The 20,576-nt window shown below is 50.6% G+C and overlaps 1 long non-coding RNA gene across 1 annotated transcript; it reads right to left on the reverse strand.

The window, feature by feature from the left end:
* Positions 1-897: 897 nt before the first annotated feature.
* LOC133101419 (uncharacterized) lies at positions 898-3,537 on the reverse strand. Its single transcript, XR_009702635.1, has 5 exons — positions 3,356-3,537; positions 2,879-3,031; positions 1,556-1,799; positions 1,196-1,306; positions 898-921 (listed from the first exon to the last, which is right to left on the reverse strand). It is a non-coding gene; the product is annotated as an uncharacterized LOC133101419 (long non-coding RNA).
* Positions 3,538-20,576: the final 17,039 nt, after the last annotated feature.

Consider the following 20,576-nt stretch of genomic DNA (forward strand, 5'->3'; position numbering starts at 1 on the left):
TCCATTGGTCAGAACTAATCCTATGACTCCCAACTTGACCACAAGGGAGGTGTAGAAATGTGCAGGAGCGGATGACTATTCCATCTCTGCCCCATCATCCATCTCCTTTAAAGGATGGTACCCTGCGTTGGTGGGCCTATGCCGAGACCCCCGCTCCCTACTAGAGGGACGGCCTCTGCTGGAGGATGGTGTGGGCCCCTCCTCACCCCCAGCCTCTTGCTTGCTCCTGGCTGGGTGTGGAGACCACGCCAGGCACAGACCACCCCTGCCACTGGCTCTAAGACTGGGTGGGCATTACTCAGCCACAGACAACAAGGGCTGAGTAATATTAGGACACCAACCTCTGGTCTTCTTTCCAGAGCATTCTGTGGTGCTGGCTGGGATAGAGAGGAATTCATTCCTCTCAAGGGTGGAAGCTGCCTGGATGACGCTGCTGGTTCCCACCTAGTTCAGGAGGAGAACACACAGCATCATTGCGGGAGGAAAATTGGCCTCATGGGGCGAGTTGATTTGTGTGGCCTTTTCACAACACTGCACCCAATTCAGGGCACCGTGTGAGCGCAAAGGTGGGGAAACCAGAGAGAAATCCAAGAGCAACAAAACCACTTGACCTATAAAGTGAAGGTGGAAGGGACTGGGGTTAACTCACCAGAAGAACAGGAAATGAATCAACATCAAATGCCGGCGAACAGCAAGTCGTCCAGAGTGTGGACCTGGTGTTGAACGAACCTGGATTCGAGGGCTGACTCCATCGCTTACCAGCTGTGGGGCCTTAGTCACACACTTAACCTCTCTGAATGTCGCTTTCCTCACCTGTAAAGCGCTCCCTTGCAGCGCTCGTGTGACCGTCGAATTGGACGGTGCGTGTGCCGGCTCGTGGTAAGCACTCAGTAAATGTGGGCGGTGCTCTCGCCGTGCATGCTGTGGACAAAAAATGCCAACTGCCATATCAGTAAACAAAGGATGCTGCGGCCATGAAGCCAGCGGCCACTGCAGCCGTCCCCAACTGTGCACCCTGAGTGGATTCAGGATGGAAAAAGCAGGATACTGGCCCTAGAGAGTTGAGGTGCAAATCAAAGGAATGATTTCGATGAGCCCAGACTCCTGCATCTTCCCGTATCTAGAAAAGCGCTAAATCCATGAACTTGAGATGCTTGGTTTTTCTTTAACGGTAATCTTCTGATGTTCCGACTACCTGGTCTTGGTTGCAAAAGCTCCTATGTATCCTGGTTCCTCCCTTGCCTCTTCAGAGCCGTCCCTCAGAGCATTGGAGAGGCTGCCTCCTGGGCTGAAGTCCTCAGCAAGTCTGCCGAATAGAACATAATTCTAAACTTTTTAGGTTGTGCGTTTTTTTCAGTCAACAATGTTGTTATGCCTATTTCCAACTATGTTGGGATAACAGAACAATTTCTACAAGTTATCGGGTTAATGGAGAGGGGAAATCATTCATAGTCACAGGACAGGAAAGAGCTTCAGTGTGGCATTGCAAACCCGTCTCTCTCTCTCTAGCATGATCCCATCTCTCACCACACCCCATCCCTGATGAAGAACTTACAGTTTGAACTGGTTATGGATCTTCTGGATGAACTTGAGTGAACTTAAGCCAACGGGAAATGTCCTGAAATCCCAAGACGCACCGAAGAAGCAGGACTCAAGAAGGGCAAGAGCCAGGCAGCTCTCGGAGAGAGGAGGACTTGAGAGACTATTCTATGTACTTTGAGTTTCAGATGCACGTGAAAGGCAGCCCGGGCTCGCAGGACGGCCTGGGATGGTTAACGTGTAACCCAGCGTGAAAGGCGCTGCTGGGGAGAGAGACGACCAAGTTAATGAGGTGGGGTGGGTCTTTCGGGCAATCTGCCTTAGCATCAACAAATGAGCATTCTTGGAGTAAGGAGCGTGTGCCACTGGAGCGTGAGAGATGACCTCCAAGGTTTCAGGCACAAGCATGCTTTATCTTGTGTTAGAAATAAAACTGCAGAGTACACCAAACTCTTGGTTTTACAGGATTACTACTTAGCAAATGTGAAAACTAGGACTTGACTTTAAAAGAATCCATTTCAAAGTCGTGAGCAAACAGAGGTGGCACGTGGATACGGCAAGTCACAAAGGGGCTTTGTGGATTCATGCAGCCGAAGGAATGTGGCCTTAGAGGGATGGTCGTAGCATGCACATTATAAATAGACATGTCTTAATGAACCCAGGGTCCTAAATGCAACTGTTTTCGGGGACAAGACAGGAAATCTAAGTGAGTAAAGTGGGCCAGGTGCGAGACAACAGGGAGCGGTGGAGACAGGGGCAAACCGGAGGGGGCACCATCCAACTGGCTTGACTCCATTCAACGGTTGCTATGGAGAAACGCAGGCCCAGTGTGGTCAGATCTTCTGTTTGCGAAGAAAAGTTGGACCTTCCAGATTTTTATGATAATTTTTCAGATTTTTCAATGTGAGTAGCTAACTCAAAAGTTGTAAAACAATGGGTGAGCCACACAGAACGTATCATAGACTGAAGCGTGCTCGTGGGCCCGCACTTTCAGCCCCACCGAGATGGAAGAGAAACCCGAATGCTGCCGACCGGGGGGTTACACTGTCCCTCACCGTTTTCTCAGCAAAGTGAAAGAAAGGGCTGTGTAACTGTGCTCCAGGGAGACATGGTTATACCAGAAACGAACCTGCCTCTCCCCACTGAAAGATGGAAATTTCGCTTACAGAGGGCATTTCTTCTATAATATTTTATTACGAAAATATTCAAACGTACAGCAAAGTTGAAAGCCCCTTATAGTGAGTATCCAGATCTCCTCCACTCAGATTCTGCTGTCAGTATATCACGGTATTTGCTTTATCACATAGCAATCCATACATCCAGCCCTCCACCTACCCACCTACGTAAATTCATGATGCAGCTTCCAGTAAATTAGCATGGATGAGGTTTTGAAAGATGTCCTGGTCATTTGCCTGTTTTCTTTCAGATCCATATCCTGATAGTATTCCCTATTGTCTTCCAGCTTTTGGGTGGGTTTAGACAGGGGCAGACACTGATGGAAGAGGACAGGTAGGGGGCGGGTCAGGGTATTTCTACTTCTCTTTCTCTTACTTTCTCTCTCACTGTCTCTCTTTCCCTTTCCATTCTAGGTGCCCCCCAACCTGACTACAAAGGATCCTCCAGCCCATCCCTCTGGGATCCCAGCTCCTACATGCCATGCCTGAAATGAAGCCAGTGTCCACCGGGTGGCCCCGGATCCTGGGCTCCAGCAACACTTCCTCCTCCTCCCATTATCCCTCTGGACCTAGAGGGGAGGGTGACTTCCTCCTCTTGCTAATGTCTTGATTGTCTTATTATTCTGTATTCTGCTCCTTACCTCTTTCTGCCACCTGTGGAAACACTTCCCCGCACTGTGTCCTCTCTCTGAAATAACCGGCGTGGATTCTGTGGTCTTGGTTGGATTCTGGCTGAAACAAGAGGTTGGCAAGTATGTGACTTCCAGTCTTCGGGAGGCACTGGCCATGGCAGAGGTAGAGTGCAAGACACCTGTGGTGGACGATGCCTGGGAAAGGAAGAGGCGAGGGAGCAGGTCATGCAGGTGGTCCTGGGACACCAGCAGGGAGGGAGAAGGGGGACAGTGCTGGGAGTGCTCGGACTCCAGTGCTCTGCTGGAACGCACCAGCCAGCCCTGCGAGCGTCCTGCGCTGGGTAGAAATGGCCAGGCTCTGACCCCTCACTGTGCCCGGAGCTTGTCCAGAGCTGCCCACAAGGAGCAGCCTCGGCTCACGCACCAGAATGGATCCTAAAGGTGCTGAAAACCCAGGCTGCCAGCAAACTCTCTCCAGCTTTCCAGCAAGTTCTTCCTTAAAGGGAAATCTTAGTGGCTCACCTCCATATTGGCAACAGCAAGCTACTCTTTTGTAAAAACTTGTCTCAATTACATCTTGATTTCACCCTGAGGGAACCCCATATGAGAAAGAATGGGGGCCCCACCCCAGGAAACTGATGTTGTGTAGCCCCAGAGCCAAAAATCTCTTCTCCACAGACACTTTTAAACAGACGATTAATCACATGAGCCACAGGGAATGGGAGGGTTAGGGCCCAGCTGGAATGAGTTAAATTATCTACAGAATGCAGAGAAATATTTTAAGAGAGAAATCTCATCCAGCTGTCAATTGGAACATGGGAAACTATGCTCTAAAACTGACGTTTGTTAACCAGCTCTACCACTGAGCTAGAAAGCTCCTGCTCAGATTTAGGGAAGCCTAGCCTTTTCAATCAGATATAATTTACACCCAAATGCACTCATTTCAAATGGATATTTCAATGATTTTGTTCTTTCTATTAATATGTAATTAGATAGTGTGAGAGAAACATTTCTAGTGAAGTTACCCAGAAATAGAAGAAAATCCTCACTTTCAATTATATATTTTACATGAAAGGGGAACAAAAACTGAAGTTCTGTGACTTTGTATTTATTTTTTATTGAAGTTTAGTTGATTTACAATGTCATGTTAGTTTCAGGTGTACAGCATAGTGATTCAGTTATACATACATATATATATACTATTTTTCCATTCTTTTCCTTTATAGGTGAATGCTGGAGAAGGTGTGGAGAAAAGGGAACCCTCCTACACTGTTGGTGGGAATGTTAATTGGTGCCCACTGTGGAGAACAGTATGGAGGTTCCTTAAAAAACTGAAAATAGAGCTACCGTATGATCCATCAATCCCACTCCTGGGAATATATCTGGAGAAAACTATAATTCGAAAAGATACATGCACCCCAATGTTCATAGCAGCACTATTTACAATAGCCAGGACATGGAAGCAACCTAAATATCCATCGACAGATGAAGGGATAATGATTTCTGATGAATGTGCACACCTAGGTATGTTAAGTACATATTTTGATGAGTTTCAACAAATGCATGCAACCACGTAGCCACCACCTTAATGAGGGCAGAGAACACTTCCATCACCCCAACAGGACTCCTTGTGCTCCTTCTTAGTCAGCCCCCACCCTCAGCTCCAGACAACTTCTTACCTGAACGAAATTAGATTCGTCTCCTGCAGAGCTTCGTGTAAATGGGCCCATATTCCACGTCCTCTTGTGTCTGGCTTCTCGCACTCAGCGTGTCTATGACAGCCACTCAAGCTGCTGTGTTATCATCAGTTTGTCACTTTTTATTGAGGAGTCGTTAGCATTCCACTGCACAAAGGACCCCACTTGGCTTACCCGTTCACCCGTTCACAGATATTTGCATTCTTTCCCGTTGTGGGCAATTATGCTCTGGACACTGTGTACAAGTTTTCGTATCTCTTTTAACTCATTCACACTTTCTAACTTTTTACTTTGAGATCACTGTAGATTCACATGTAGTTGTAAGAAGTAACACAGAGAGACCCAAAATGCCCTTGACCTAGTTTCCATCCATGACAACATTTTGCATAACGGTAGCACAGCATCACAACCAAGAAGTTGACCTTCATACAATTCATTGACCTTATTCAGATTTTATCGGTTTTATGTGCACTGGTGTGTGTGCGTGCGTGGGTCCGTGTGTTTAGTTCTGTGCAATCTCATCACACTTGCAGATCCTCGTAGCCAGGACCGCAGTGAAGATACAGACCAGCTCCATCACAAGGATGCCTTCCACGCCCATGGCCACCTCCCTCTCTCCCCCCTCTCTAGCCCCTGGCAATGACTCAACTCTTCTCCTCCTCTATAAATTTGTCATGTCAAGAAGGCTACTTAAATGTTACCATGCAATTTGTGACCCTTGGAGATTGACTCTTTTCATGCACCATAATTCCCATAAATTACAATCCAAGTGGTGGCATGTACCAATAGTCTGTTCCGTTTATTGCTGAGAAGTATCTCAAGCTATAGATGCACCACAGTTTAAAGTTGTTTAACCTTTCACACATTGCAGGACACTGAGTTGTTCCCAGTTTAGGGCTAATACAGGTAAAGCTTCTAAGAACATTTGTATACAGGTTTTTGTGTGAGCATACGTTTTCAAATTTCTGGAATCGATGCCCAATGGTGCAATTGCAGGACCATAAGGTAAGGGCATGTTTAGTTTTGTAGGAAACTGACATACTCTTTTCTAGAGGGGCTGTACCATCTTACATTTCTACCAGCCGAGTATAAATGATCCAGTTTCTCTTCATTCTCTCCAGCATTTGGTGTTATCACTATTTTTTGCTTTAGCCACTCTTATAGATGGGTAGTCATATCTCATTGTGGTTTTTGTTTGCATTTGCCTAATGACAATTGAGGGTGAATATCTTTTCATGCGCTTATTTGCCATCTGTGAATCCTCTTTGGTGAAATGTCTGTTCATTTCTTTTGCCCATTTTCTAATTGGATTGTTTGGGGGATTTTTTACTGTTGAGTTTTAAGAGTTCTTTATATACCCTAGGTACTAATCCTTTGTTGAACGTATGGTTTGCAAATATGTTCTCCCAGTGTATAACGTTTCTTTTCATCCTCTTAACAGAATTTTTCACAGAGCAAGAGTTTTTAGTTTCGATACACTCCAGTTTATCCATTTTTTTTTTCCTGTTATGGACAGTGTTTTTGGTGTGAAGTCAAACAACTAACTCTTCACCTAGCCCTTGACCTAAATTATTTTCTTTTTTTTCCCCTAAAAGTTTATTGGTTTTATACGTTACATTTAAGTCTGTGATCCACGTGGAGCTGATTTTTGTAAAATGTGTGAGATTTGGGCTGAGGCTCATTTCTTTGCCCTTGGACGTCCACTTGCTCTCACACCCTTTGTTGAAAAGGCTGTCCCTCCTGGATGGGTGCTCTTGCATCTTTGTCAAATACCAGTTGAAGACATAGAAGCAACCCAAATGTCCATCGACAGAGGAATGGACAAAGAAGATGTGGTACCTGTATACAAAGGAGTATAACTCAGCCATAAAAAAGAAGGAAATAATGCCATGTGCAGCAACGTGGATGGGCCTGGAGATGGTCATACTGAGTGAAGTAAGTCAGACAGAGAAAGACAAATATCCTATCTTGATATCACTCATATGTGGAATCTAATTTTTTAAACAGTGGTATAAATGAACTTATTTACAAAACACAAACCGACTCACAGATTTCGAAAACAAACTTATGGTGACAAAGGGGAAACATGGCAGGGAGGGATAAATTAGGAGCCTGGGCTTAACATACACACGCCACTATATATAAAATAGATAACCAACAAGGACCTACTGTATAGCACAGGGAACTCTACTCAATATTCTGTAATAACCTGTATGGGAAAAAAATATGAAAAAGAATAGATACATGTATATGTATAAATGAATCACTATGCTGTACACCTGAAACTAACACAACATTGTAAATCAACTATAGTCCAATAAAATTCTAAAAAGAAAAGAAAAAAGAGGGGAAAAATATATCAGTTGAGCATATTTGTGTGGATCTATTTCCAGTTCTCCATTTTGAGCCATTGATCTATGTGTCTATCCCTTTGCCAATACCATACAGTCTTAATTGCTATAGCTCTATAGTGACACTAACATCATAATTCATTCTTTCTTTAAGGAAACAAAGTAATTTGAACTAAATTTATATTTAACTTTCCTCACATCCTTTGAAGATCCTGCCAGAGTTAGGACACAGTGAGGGTCGGGAAAGTAGCATATGTAGCCCTGAGCCCGGCCACCACTAGAGAAAAAGGGGTGGGGCTTAACCCTTGGGCAGGGGGAAGGGCTGGAAAAGGCTCAGCAGGGTTCCCACCCTGCACAGGTGGGTGGGGTTGAGGGTAGGGCTGTAGCCACAGGGCACCAGAGATCTGGGCACAGGGCAGGAAGTTTCAGTGGAGGCCCCACTGCGGGGCTGGACAAACTCTGGGGTCACAGGGCACATGGGGAAATTATAGCAGAGGGGTGTTTTCAGTGCCACACATATCTGTACCCGGTGCTGTGACCGGAAGCGATTTACTGGTAACCGCAAAGCTCTGTGCCTGAAGCATCTTTCCCGAGGGTAAGAGTCTCCATCAGTGATGGGCAGGGAGTTGGTGGATGAAATCTCAGAATCCTCAACCCAGGATGTGATAATTCTGAGGCATATGCTCCCCTCACACCCCGTCTCCCAGCAGGCACAGCTCCAGTCGCCCGTGGTGTAACTGACTTGATAATACACTCTTTGACCTCAATTCCCTGCCTTAATTCCCCTCTTCCCTGGGATGACCTCCAAAAATAAATTATTTGCATCAGATGTGCTCAGGGTCTGCTTCTGGGGGACACAAACTGAGAGCGGGGCCCAGGGTTGCTTTGAGCTGGTTGCCCTTGGCCTGTATTTGCATTGGCACCACACTGTCTTCACTGTGGGTCTCCATTCTTGTAGACGAACCACTCCCTAACATTCAGACTCTCACATGACGAAGCTGTCCGTCTCAGCCAACAGTAACTGCAGCTTTGGCATTTTTATCTAGAGGCTTCCAGAGGGGGGCAATTATTTGAATGTCGTGTTTTATTCTCATAAAAATGAATAGTGTTGTAGACTGAATGTTTGCATCCCTTCAAAATTCATCTGTTGAGCCCTAAGCCCCATGCGACTGTATTTGGAGACAGGGCTTATAAGGAGGTATAGAAAGTTTAATGAAGTCATAAGGGTGGGGTCCAGATCCGACAGGATTGGTGTCTTTATAAGAACAGGAAGAGCGAGCACAGATCTCTCTCTCTCTCTCTCTCTCTCCCTCTCCACACAACCACACAGAGGAAAGACCACATAAGGACATAGCATAGTGGGAAGGCAGACATCTGCAAGCCAGGAAGAAAGTCCTCCCTAGAAACCAAATTGGTGGGAAGCCTGATCCTGGACTTCTAGCCTCCAAAACTGGGAGAAAATTCATTTGTATTGTTTAAGCCACCCAGTCTGTGGTGTTTTGTTACAGCAGCCCAAGCAGACTAATACAAGTAGTAAATAGAAAGGAAAGAAGGAAGAAAGGAAGGGCGGTGGGGGGGCGGGGAGGGAAGGAGGAAGAAACTGTTCATACTAGGGATGCCTCTTTAACTCAATACAGCTGAGACAGTGATGGAACCCTTTAGAAGGGCCAGAAGCAGGGAGCCCTTAGCTTTGATCAACACTCACAGGATGCAAGGAAAAGAACCATGAGGAGAGGACGAGCTCCTCTCAAGCAGCCAGCTTCTGCTCAGCTTCCAAGCACCCTGTCTGAGAGTGGGTGAGGGTGGGGTGCACCCGCCGGGGACAGAGCTGCCCGGCTGCCCTATTGGGCTCCGAACTCCGTGTGCGCAGGGACACACAGACGTACCCGGTGGGCTACGGCCACCAGACTTGGGAAGCTCCCGCGGCAGGAGGGCTTCCCGGCCTGCAGACATCCATTCCGGCTTTTACACAACAGACGTTTTGGCAGGACCGTTGCAGACTTTACCATCCAGACGGCTGACGTCATTGGGCCTGTGCAATCAGGCATAGACGTTCTAAGATGCCAAAGACCATCAAGTTGAAACCAGACACCTCAAGACGTGGCAAGCCATTTAGCAGGAGAACGCGGGCGCTGAAGCGCTGAGGCACGCCACTAGGTCCCTCAGAGATCAGATGGGGCCGCCTTACAGCCCATTATAGGTCCTAATGGAGATCAGATGGGGCCGCCTTACAGCGCCCCCCAAGCTGCTTGCGGTGGGGGTAGGGAGGGCTGCCGGGTCTCGCCGTGGGCTCCAGGTCAGGGCAGATGGACGTGCTTAGCAGACAGAGGTCTGCTGTGGGGCTGGGACTAAGGCCTGGGGATCTTGTGCCCCCTGGGCCGGCAGGGTCGGCTGTAGTTACCCGCTCTGGACAGTAGAGGGCATCAGAGGGCAGCGGGAACCAGCAGTGGACCAGGGAGTCCAGGCCCAGCTGGCCGGAGGGGTTCTTTCCTTGGCTCCAGGGGGAGCTTCCAGAAGGTACAGACCTCTGGGTCAGACCTGTGGCCACTGCCCTCAGTCCTGAGCTCCTGGAGGGCAGGCAGCCTGTTACACTCCAAGGCCATGGGAGCCATGGGAGAGATGCCAGGGGAGACCTCGCAGGTGGGCAGGGGGCGAGAAGGAGGTGTGGGCTCAGCTCCCGGAGCCCGAGGGTGCCAGGTCACGCAGCGGGGGACAAAGGGCCTGAGGGGACCACGGAAGCCAAGCGGGGAGGGGTGTGCATGCTAGAAGCTCCCTCTCCAGAGAGGTGGGGCATTTGGCTGGAGATAAGAACAGCACTGGGGCTCTCTAGGGGGACCATCCCAGGCCGGGGTGCCGGGGGCCTGGGCCAGGTCTGTGGTGAGGGGTCAGAGGAGGGTCTGGAAGGGAAAGGTGATGGAGACGTGGAAGGGGTGTGTGCTAGTGCCTGACCCCCGCCCAAGGGCTGGGCCAACAGTCACCAGACTGGGGGTCAGCGGAGTTTGGCCTCCGCTGTCAGTTTCCCCGGGGACCAGCACGGGGGCGCCAGTGGCCCAGGTGGCCTTCGGGGGGAAGCCTCCCGGCAAGAAGGCACAGACCTGAGAAGGAACCCCGGCCAAACCCGCACCGTCCAGGACCTTTGGAAAGTCGCTCAACTGACGTTCAGCCACCCTGAATCTCAGTCTCCTGATCCATAAAATAGGAATGTTTTCAGCAGTGTTTACCCCACAGGAGTGCCGTAGGGACGGAGTGAGGTCGTATGAGTGACACTTAGCGCAGGGCTGCGCATGGCCTAAGGGCTCAGTATCGGAGCCATGATTAGCGTCACGTGGTTGTCACTTTATGTGCAGCGGGAGCAGGTGACTGTCAGCTGGGCCCCGGGCACAGAGGCCCAGGGCAGTGCCCCGCTCACAGGGCCCTGGGGACCACCCTAGGCGCCGTATCCCAGCCCGCAGGGAGCCCGAGGTTGCCTGCCCCACTCCTGCAGGGGTGGCCTTGCTTTGAGAATGAACAGCAGGGAGGGGCCCAGGGCCCACTTATGCTTTCAACCCACAGATACTTGCCGAGTGCCAGCTCTCCGCAGACACCATTGTGGGCGCGCGGCCTGCAGCTGGGGACGAAATCAGGCCAGGGCGTGAGAGGCAGAGGGACGGGAAGGCTTTGTCCCCCCTGGAGGCTCCTCCCATGTTGCCTGCCGCGGGGGCTCCTGGGGCCAGAGGGTCAGGAGGCCTGGGAGGGGGTCAGCAGCCTCTCACCTTACCAGCTGCTGCTTCTTAGGGACCCCAGGGAGCCTGGAGCAGAAAGGGCTGCTGGGAACTTGGAAGCCCAGGGTCATGTGCGGTCATCCTACATAGGGCCTCTGTGCCCCTCGGGCTCCCCCTCCCTTACTCCCCCTCCCCACCCTGCTCTGGGTCCCGGACACTGACCTCTACGGCCTGCATCAACTGTACCCCTGCTCCTGGCTTCCCAGTGGGCTCAGCCAACGAGGGGCGCCAGCCAGGCCTGGAGAGCATGGTCCTTCTCCCCTCCCTGACTGCAGTGGCCCTGGCTGTGCCGTATCCCGCAGCGCTGGTGACACGGCCCCTCACAGCTCCACACTCCACGTTCCAGAAGCCACGCCCTCATCTGCCCCTTAAGACCTAAGGTGGCAACAGCCTCCACTGTGGCCTCCGCTGTGACCAGCTCCAGGGCCAAGTCAGTCTCCTGTGCTGGTTCCCTTAACTCTGCCCACACCTCTGCCAGGGGTCCCTGGGCAGCAACTCTTCTGGCCGTCTCCTTTCCAGACCCTGCAGGGAGAAGGCACTCGGGGAGGCCTGTGGGGTGCACGGCCTGGAGCCCCCACGAGGCCAGGCTAAGAGAATGGGCACGAGACAGAGTCGTTGGAGCAAAGCCCAGGTCGGGGGGGGGGGTGCAGAGGTCCCGGAGCCGCCCAGGCCTCGGAGCATCGCGGAGAATTCCACAGAGTGACAACCACGGAGGGCACCCACCCTCCGGGGAAGCCCCCGTCGGCAGTGGATGCTGGGTGTGAACAATGAGAAGAAGGGTTCCCAGTGTCTCCACAGAGCCCTGACTCAGTCGCCTGGAAGCCGGGACGCACGTTCCCACAGCCAGAGCGGCCGGCCCCGCGCCAGAAACCACAGAACCCGTGACACGACTGAGCCGCCAAGAGACGCAGACGGTTTCCCACTGGTTCCTGGGAAATGGTCGACCCAGGTCCCACCCGTCTGCCTCCCGAGAGTTAGAAGTAATTCCTGGCCCCTTCTCCCACCCAGCCCGCCCGGCCCACCCACCTGCTGCCCCCTGCCCCACAGCTGTGGCCTGAAGTGATGCCCCCCTCGGGTCTGCCCTATGGGGAGGTGGGGGCCCGGCCTCCTCCGGTGGTTCCAGCCAGAAGGGGAGTTGCTGGGAGCAACTTCCTAGCAGGAGCTGCTACTCGGGGCTGGAGAGAGAGGGGGCAGCCCTGGAGAGGCCCGGGCAGCCATGGGTGGGTCCCTGGAGGCCTCTGCAGGCCTCGAGGTCCAGGGGCTGTGATGGGCACCAGGCCAGGGTTCCTGACCCCGTATGTGGGATGGAGGGGAATCCCGGCACTGGCGCCATCCCCACCCCGGGAGGGCCCAGGACTCTCCCAGCTGGACCCGGAGCAGAGGGGGAAGTGATGTGATATGCCGGTGCAGGTCCCTGCAGGTCCCGAATGACAGCCCACTGGGAGGTGATTTTCCGAGGATCCCGGCACACGGGGGCCTGGGCCACCAACAACCCGGGCAGGTGCCCCAAGAGATGAGGTTTTTCTTAAATTCGATATTAAAAACAAAACCAAACCGAAAAAAATATTCAAGTAACTACTGTGGATAAAAGTTCTTGGCGGGAGATGGGGGGTGGTGGCCAGTGCTGGATCGCCAGAACTTCGCTCTGGCCTGTCCGGGTTTATTTTGCATCACACTGTGGGGAGGGAGTAATATATCCCGTGTTCTGGGCTTGAAGGTCCTAGTCGCCGCTGATGCGCCCTAACTGCAAGGTTTTGCTGAGGTTCCCCTAGTCAAAGGGTGGGAGGTGCGGACCCCTCGTCCCCAGGGGGAGTAAGTCCACCGGAGAGGGTGTCCCTGAGGGTGGCCGGAGGCTCTGGAGAGCTTTGGGCTTCCCTGCTGTCAACTGGCTCCTCCTGGGTGCGGGCGGACGGACTCCCACGGGCGCCACCCCAGGAGACAGACATGCGAGGGCGGGCAGGGCGCCTGCATGCTTGTGTGGCGCTCACCCTCCAGCCGAAACCGCGTCCCTGTCTTTAATTATGCGTTTGAGTTAAGCTCTTTGGCCACAGATGGAAAGCCTTTGAGGCCCCAGCCAGGCCCAGATGGAGGCGGTGGGTGGACTAAGGCGGGGGGGGGGGGGGGGCATGTGGGATGGGGAGGGAGTCGTGTGGGATGGGGAGGGAGTCCCGCTCGTGAGGGTGAGGTGTGACCTCATTCACACCGCAGAAATCCCGCTGCACGGGGACCCCCCTCCTGCCCGCCCCCCAGCACTACGCTCAAAGGCTGCCTGTGCTCTCTGAGTGCAGCAAGGCGTCCCCGTGTTAACGGTGGGAACACAGGCCTCGCGGGGCAGGAGCCCAGGCCAGCCTCAGCAGCCTTAGCAGGTTGACCTTGGCCCTGCCAGCTCCTTTAGGGCAGGAGGTTGTGCACCACATGCTACCCACACGGCAGAAGGTCAGGATGCAGGAAGAGGGGCAGAAGGAGAGGAAGGGCGAGAGGAAGTTTCAGGGCGATAAGTATTGACCCTCCTAAGGGTTTTCACACAGACACACGGAAATCCTCTAATGTAACCTTAACGACGACAAAGAAAATATTAACCACTAATGTTTATTGAGCCAGCACAAGGAAGGTGGGGTATATGCGTTCCTGCCCCTCCTCCTCTTTACCCTGCATCTTGGACAGGCACCCACACCCCTACTCAGCCCTCCCTGAAATGCGGACAGGACTGGCCCCGACCTCCCTGGGTAGCTGTGAGGGTTAAAGGTGACTGTCATCCTTCAGAACAGTACCTGGCACTGAATAAACTGCCACTAACACTCTCTTCCTCACCTTCTTCATTAAATCAGGAGTGCTTTCTGCCATAAGCTCAGAAAACCCAAATGGCAGTGGCCTCAATACGTAGGTGTTCGTTTTTCCCTGTAACAAGGAGTTCAGAGATTGACTGCCTGCCAGGAGCACAGCTCAGCTCAGGACTCCCGGCTCGTCTTTCTACCCCAGGAGCCTTAGCAGGTAGGCTTTCTACCCTGGCCTGCCTCCTCCTGGTTGCCAGATACCTGCTGCAGCTCCAGACCTCACATCCAAGTTCCAGGCAGAAAGAAAGGGAAAGGATAAGACACACAGGGCTTTCCCTGAGTGAGGCTTTCCTGCTTTGTTCTGGAAGGCACGCTCTCTCCAGGAACCTCTACCCCCATACCTCCATCGTCCAGAAGTGTGTCCTGTGGTCCATCCTGGCTGCAAGGGAGGCTGGAGAGCTGTGCACCGTCAGCTAGGAGCATCTCTTCTCTCCATGAGAGCAGGGTGCTGCGAGTACAGAAGGAACATGGTTGTTGAGTGGGCACCAACAGCGTTGCCAGCATGCTGTTGTAAGATTCATCTCACCTGCCAGGTCAAACATATTATTTCCACCTTGTAGACAGAGAAATCAAGGCTCTGTAAGGTTGAAAATCTTCCCCAAGATCACACGGCGAGTGGGTGACATCCTGGTCTCCTAATTCTAAGTAATAATGTTTTATAAATCCACGACTTCTAATTGATTATTGAGGCCTTTCTGCCATTGATTTTGAAGCACTGACATTGATATATGACAGCTGCTTTAAAATCCTTGTCAGGGGGACTTCCCTTGCGGTCCAGTGGTTAAGACTCCACACTTCCACTGCAGGTTCAACCCCTGGTCGGGGAACTAAGATCCCACATGCCGCACGGCACAGCCAAATAAATAAATAAATAAAAATAAATCTTTAAAAAAATGAAGTAAAATCCCTGTCAGGTAAGTCCGACATCTGATTCATCTAAGTACTGGCCTCGGTTCACTGTCTTTTCTCATCCAGTGGTTTTCCTGGTTCTTGGTAGCACCAGTGATTTTGTATTATACCCTAGACATTTTGGCTATTATGGTAGGAAACTCGATCCTAATAAAATCTCCTATTTTAGCAACAGTCACCTGTTTAGTTGAGGTGTAGGTTCTGGCCTACATTCATGGGCTTCATTTCCCCGTAAGAAGGAGTTCAGGGATTGACTGCTTGCCAATAGTTTTGTGTCCTGAGCCCTCGCCATGTCACGCGGGGCTGCTTCGTTCTTCCTGTGCTGCTGGGGCTCTTCTCAGTCCCTGCTGGTGTCATCTCTGGGGCCAGAAGGCACTGCCCTGGGCCACCTGCCCTCACTGGGTGAACCTGGAACGACTGGCCTAGGTCTCCTTATGCCACTGGGTGGAGGGCAAGGAGACACATGGCTTTATAACCGAGCAGGACCCTATGTTGTCTTCCCAGGACAGACCACCCCGCACCCCCATACCCTCTGCTGTAGCTTCTCTCTGAGGTACCTAGGTAATAGTACCTGATGCACTTTTCCAGAGTTGTTTTACAGATGCTAAAACCCCCACCAAATGGAAGAAATTAACTACTAGATGACCATGAGCATGTAGCCTCCAGCCCTACTGGCACCTAAGGACTGATAATGTTAACCCCTGTGACACCACCCTGTTACCTCACCATCAACTGATCAGAGAATTGTGAACTAGCTGATCACACACCCTGGGACACCCCTCCCTCACCTGGTCTTTAAAAATGCTTTGCTGAAACCCATCGGGGGCTCGGGGGTTTTGAGCACTAGCTGCCTGGACTCCTTGCTTGGCTCTTGCAGTAAACGCTGCCCTTTCCTTCACCACAACCCGTTGTCAGTAGATTGGCTTTACTGCACATGGGCAAGCAGACCCAAGCTTGGTTTGGTAACAGCTTCATGGCTGCTATAGCTGTGGGCAGATGGACCACCAGGGGCCCCGCTATGGAGGGGCTGGGATGGCCTGGAGCCTGGGTGCTGTCACCACTATTCACAGATCAGACTGCCTGCTGGGGTCCGGGTTGCTGAGCGGGGACTGGAGCCCTTCACTAAGTCTCTCTCGGGCTTCCCCTTCCCCAGTCCTTTAGCCAGAGAAAGAAGGCTTTTCCAGGTTTGGGGGTTTTTTAATCTATGCCTGTTGGAGGTTTCTCTGGCACCCAGCCCAGGGCTGTGCAGTAGATAAAAGGAAAACCCAGGGAACTCACCACATGGTCCTCCCTCCAGTCATGAGGTCTCTGGCCAGTCCACCCACTTCCACCCATCTTTCAGAGTCCTTGTATCATCTGTTGAATAATTTCCAGGGTATTTATTTGTTTTTATGATAGACGAGCAGGGGGAAATTGAGTCTATGCATCTTATTCCAGAACCAAAATCTTAAATCCTTTATAATTGCACTTTCCAATCTCTTGACAACCCCCATTAAATACTAATACACAGCAATTTCAGGGGATGTTATCTTCTCAAGGGATGGTGCCATATAAAGGGCTTAGCATCAGTCAGATATTCAGCAATAGAAGCAGCTAGATCAGCCTTGGTGAGAGGGAGACTGTGCAGCTGGACCCATGTAAACACTGAGGTGGCCAGGCTGACCTCCACAGGAAGGGTCACCCAGTACACCCATTCATTCAGTGTCCCTTCTACTGGAGATGGCCTCTGCTGAGCACTGACCTAAGATGCAAGATTCACCTGTGGTACCCACTCCCAAGATTCACACACATGCCCCTGTCTCCAATTTTCCCATCTTATTTCCTCTAGTTCCCTGACCAACAAAGTTTGCATGAATGCCTAAACCTGCTACAGAATTCCCCCATCCTCTGAGCCCCACCCAAACCTGTCGGCCTTCTGAAAAACTTGCTAAATGGATTGGAGCAGTATTCCCAAGTGGGCATATGTTGCCTCCAAAATCCGGAGTTTCATCGAGTGTGTGGCTCTGCCTCTGTGGTAGGAACTACAAAGTGAATAACTTGCCTTTACCTTAGAGGGCAACTTCCAGCATACTCTAGATCCTTAGACCCCTAAAACTTCCCCAAAGTTGCATCCCCCTGAATCTTTGTAGGATTTGCTTCCAGCTTCTGGTGCCTAAAAGTCTTCCCTGGGCATCCAGAGTCGTTGCCACTTCCAGTACACCAGGTGTAATTAGGAAAAGATCATCCGTATGTTGAACAAGCATGGTCAAGGTTCCTGAGGATGATATTGTGACAGAAATCAGAGTTAATACAGCCCTGGGACAACAGGTGTACTGCTGTCCTTCCCATGTAAAAGCTAACCGCTTTGGATCCTCTTTTCTGATGATGATGTGGTGACTCCCTGGATGAGTGGCAGCTCAGAATCTGTGTCCAATCTCCCTCCCAAGTTTGAGTATTTCCTCTTCTTCAGTAGGGCAGTTACTCTGGTAAACAACCATAGGCCCCTTGAAGGAAGGAATGTGGAATAATTACGGTATATATTGTGTAGTGACATTGTAAGGTCCGTCCTGAAGGGGGCCTGTTTTCTCCTTTAGTCAAGCGGCTCTGGGGCTGAAATCTGGTTTAGATCTGGAAATTGGGTGTGGCATTGTAATTTTTCATTGCAACGTCTGAAATCAATCTTCTGTTCACCAGTTCTTGAATTCTTCTGCATATACCAATCTAGCAATGCCCTAATTGGATGCCAGTATTCTAAGCCCCAAGGACTACCATGGTATATTAGCCAGTCCCACAGATACCTTTGAGCTAGGGGGCCCTGGTCGTCTTTGTGGATCTTCTGCCACTGTGACAATTTCATCCACCTTGCCTCTGGTAACGGAGCACCTCCACCAGACTCTGCTATTTCAGAATGATGGCATCCCCTTGGACACTAAGGAGGGCAGTTCCATGGCATAATCTCCTACTGTCAGCACTAATGACAGAGGACAGCCAGCACTGATTGCCCAAAGATGCAGGCACTCCCCTCATCAGTGTGTCCCTTACTGCCTGGATGAAGCAAGTGTCCTCTGGGGCCTCCCAGGGAGCAGAGACAAGTGGTGGAGTCTTCAATCTTACATAATAAGTCTAGTCTCATATTCCTACTTCCCTAAGCCCTCTAAGCTCTTACTTAATACTCTAGCAACAAAATTGCAGTGCCTACATCTCATTTACGTCATGCCCAAGCTTTGCAGCGCCATCTCAGCAGTATGTTTAGATACTTTCTAAGTGTCCTGGCCAGGAAGTGAAATCCTGACACATGGGAGCATTCTTGCAAATCAATAAACTCAATTCAGTATCTTCAAGGTTCATTCCCACACATTTCCCTCTGTCACTTGGTGATACGTGCCAGCCAGGACCTGTCATTATGTCAGTGAGGAGCTTATTTATTCCCAGGGCAGGAACTTTATTTTCCCACATAGGCTCTGCTGAGACCTGGCCCCAGTTTTTAATCTAGAGGAGATAAGGAGAGATGGGGACAGATCTTGAGGACAAGCATCCTATTGTAAGACATCCACCTCCGGTGAAGTCTTCCCTAGTCTCTGGGTACCAGTACCCCTGGGGAGAGGAAAAGGGCTGCTTCTCTATGCCCAGAGCATTCTGGGAAATCTAGGTGTTCAAGCTCAGACTCATCCACCCAAATGTCCCCATTCTGGGTCACAGGATGCCAGCACGTCCCTCTCAAGGTCCTCCCTGACTTCAGCATAGAAAACATACTCAGGGCGCTCCCTTTGTAGTGCTGGCACATATTTGCCAGATAGTACAAGATCCCCAGTTAAATTTGAATTTCAGATAGACAACAAATAATATTTTAGTATAAATATGTATGCTCCATGAAACATTTAGAACAAGCTTATACAAAAAAAAAAATTGTTCATTGTTTATCTAAAATTCAAATTTAACTGGGCATCCTGGAACCCCTACACTGGCACCCTTACAATTCAATTCTGTGTCGGATTATCAGCACAGTCTGCCCCAAGGTGGCAGGAGATACGGATTTCTCTAAACACTACCGTGATAAACATTTCGGCTTGCACAGCAAGCCCTGAGGACAGAGACTTGAGCCCACCGTTCCATTCCCCAAGGACGTTGGGTTTTTATTACAGTTTTTAAATGGCTTTAAAACCTGAAAATTCTAATCTGGTATCTCCAGAACCCGGAAACACACTTACAAAGCTAATTTCAAAACCAGTGACCTAGCTTGGCTTCCTGAGCTGGTAGAATTTCAGCCAGTTTGGAAGGTGAACTGTGGATGGGTGGAGGAGAAAAAGTGAAGGCACGAAAGCACAGTTCGACATAAAGTTTCCACCCCGAATTGAAGGCATAGCTTGTGCTCCAGGAAACAAGCAAGCCCGTTTGGATTCCTGGGGTCAGGAAGCTGGAAACTGTAACTGGGTGTGGGGTTCAGGTGGTGGCGAGGGTGTGGGAAACAGGACCGTGAACGTGAAAATGGGGGTGAATATGGGGTTACGGGAAGGGTGAGGGGAGGATTCGTGGGCTAAGGATGGGGTGGGGTACATTTCTTGGTTGGCCATGGGCTTTGGGATCTGGCCACGGGGTGGGGAAGCAGTGGGTGAGGTACTGTTGGAATCCCACTCCCGGTTCTGGGCTGGTTTCCAGTTGGCACTGACTCCCGAGCCTGTACTGGCATCAGACAGAGAGGGCGAGGGTGGCAGCAGCTCAAGTGAGAGATCTTGTGACAGATTTCACCGCGGGGAAGGTCATCAGCAACACTGCAAATGTTCCAGAACTTTTGTATGAGAGTTTAATGTGAAGTGCAACTTACGCTGTTAAAACTGAAATCAGGTCATTCTGTGAATTACGGAAGTGAAGGAGGGGTGGAAAGAATTGTCACTGTAATGCCTGATTTAGCAACCATGATTTGGGAACCCAGGCGTGGAGATGACCACCCCATGATGGAGGGCAGGATGCTCTCAGGGGCTAACCTAGCCACTTCCCCTCATGTGCCCCGGCAAGTAACCACCAGAAGGGCTCTGGGTTTCAGTTTCTAGGTCTGCTCTTCACAGCTTTTCTACCTCTGGTTATGCCAACACCAACTGAGCTGGTCACTCTTGCTGTGGTGAGAGCCACAGGGCAAGGTGAAAGTCTAGGCTTTGAGACTCTCAGACCGGGATTTGAATCTGATCTCACCTCTCTACCTGAGTGACCTTTGGCTAGTGTCTTAGCTTCCTGACTTGCACAACCCAGTTGATACTGTATAAGTCAGGCACCCAATTCACCTGATACTGCATAGGTCAGGCACCTAACTCAACTGATACTGTGTAGGTCAGGCACCCAACACAATTGATACTGTATAGGTCAAGCACCCAACTCAACTGATACTGTGTAGGTCAGGCACCCAACTCAAATGATACTGTACAGCTCAGGCACCCAACACAATTGATACTGTACAGGTCAGGCACACAATACAATTGATACTTTACAGGTCAGGCACCCAACTCAACTAATACTGTACAGATCAGGCACACAATACAATTCATATTATATAAGCCAGGCAACCAGCCAGTGCTCACAGGCACCCAGTAGGTCTTCAGTGAGGACCAGTTCCCTTCATGCTCCTTCCCTTCATAAACACAACTGAGATTTCCAAAAGAGGGTCTTCTGAGAATAGAGCATAAAACTTTATTGCCTAAGTTCTTTCC

Source organism: Eubalaena glacialis, chromosome 1 (assembly GCF_028564815.1).
Source record: "Eubalaena glacialis isolate mEubGla1 chromosome 1, mEubGla1.1.hap2.+ XY, whole genome shotgun sequence".
NCBI lineage: Eukaryota > Metazoa > Chordata > Mammalia > Artiodactyla > Balaenidae > Eubalaena > Eubalaena glacialis.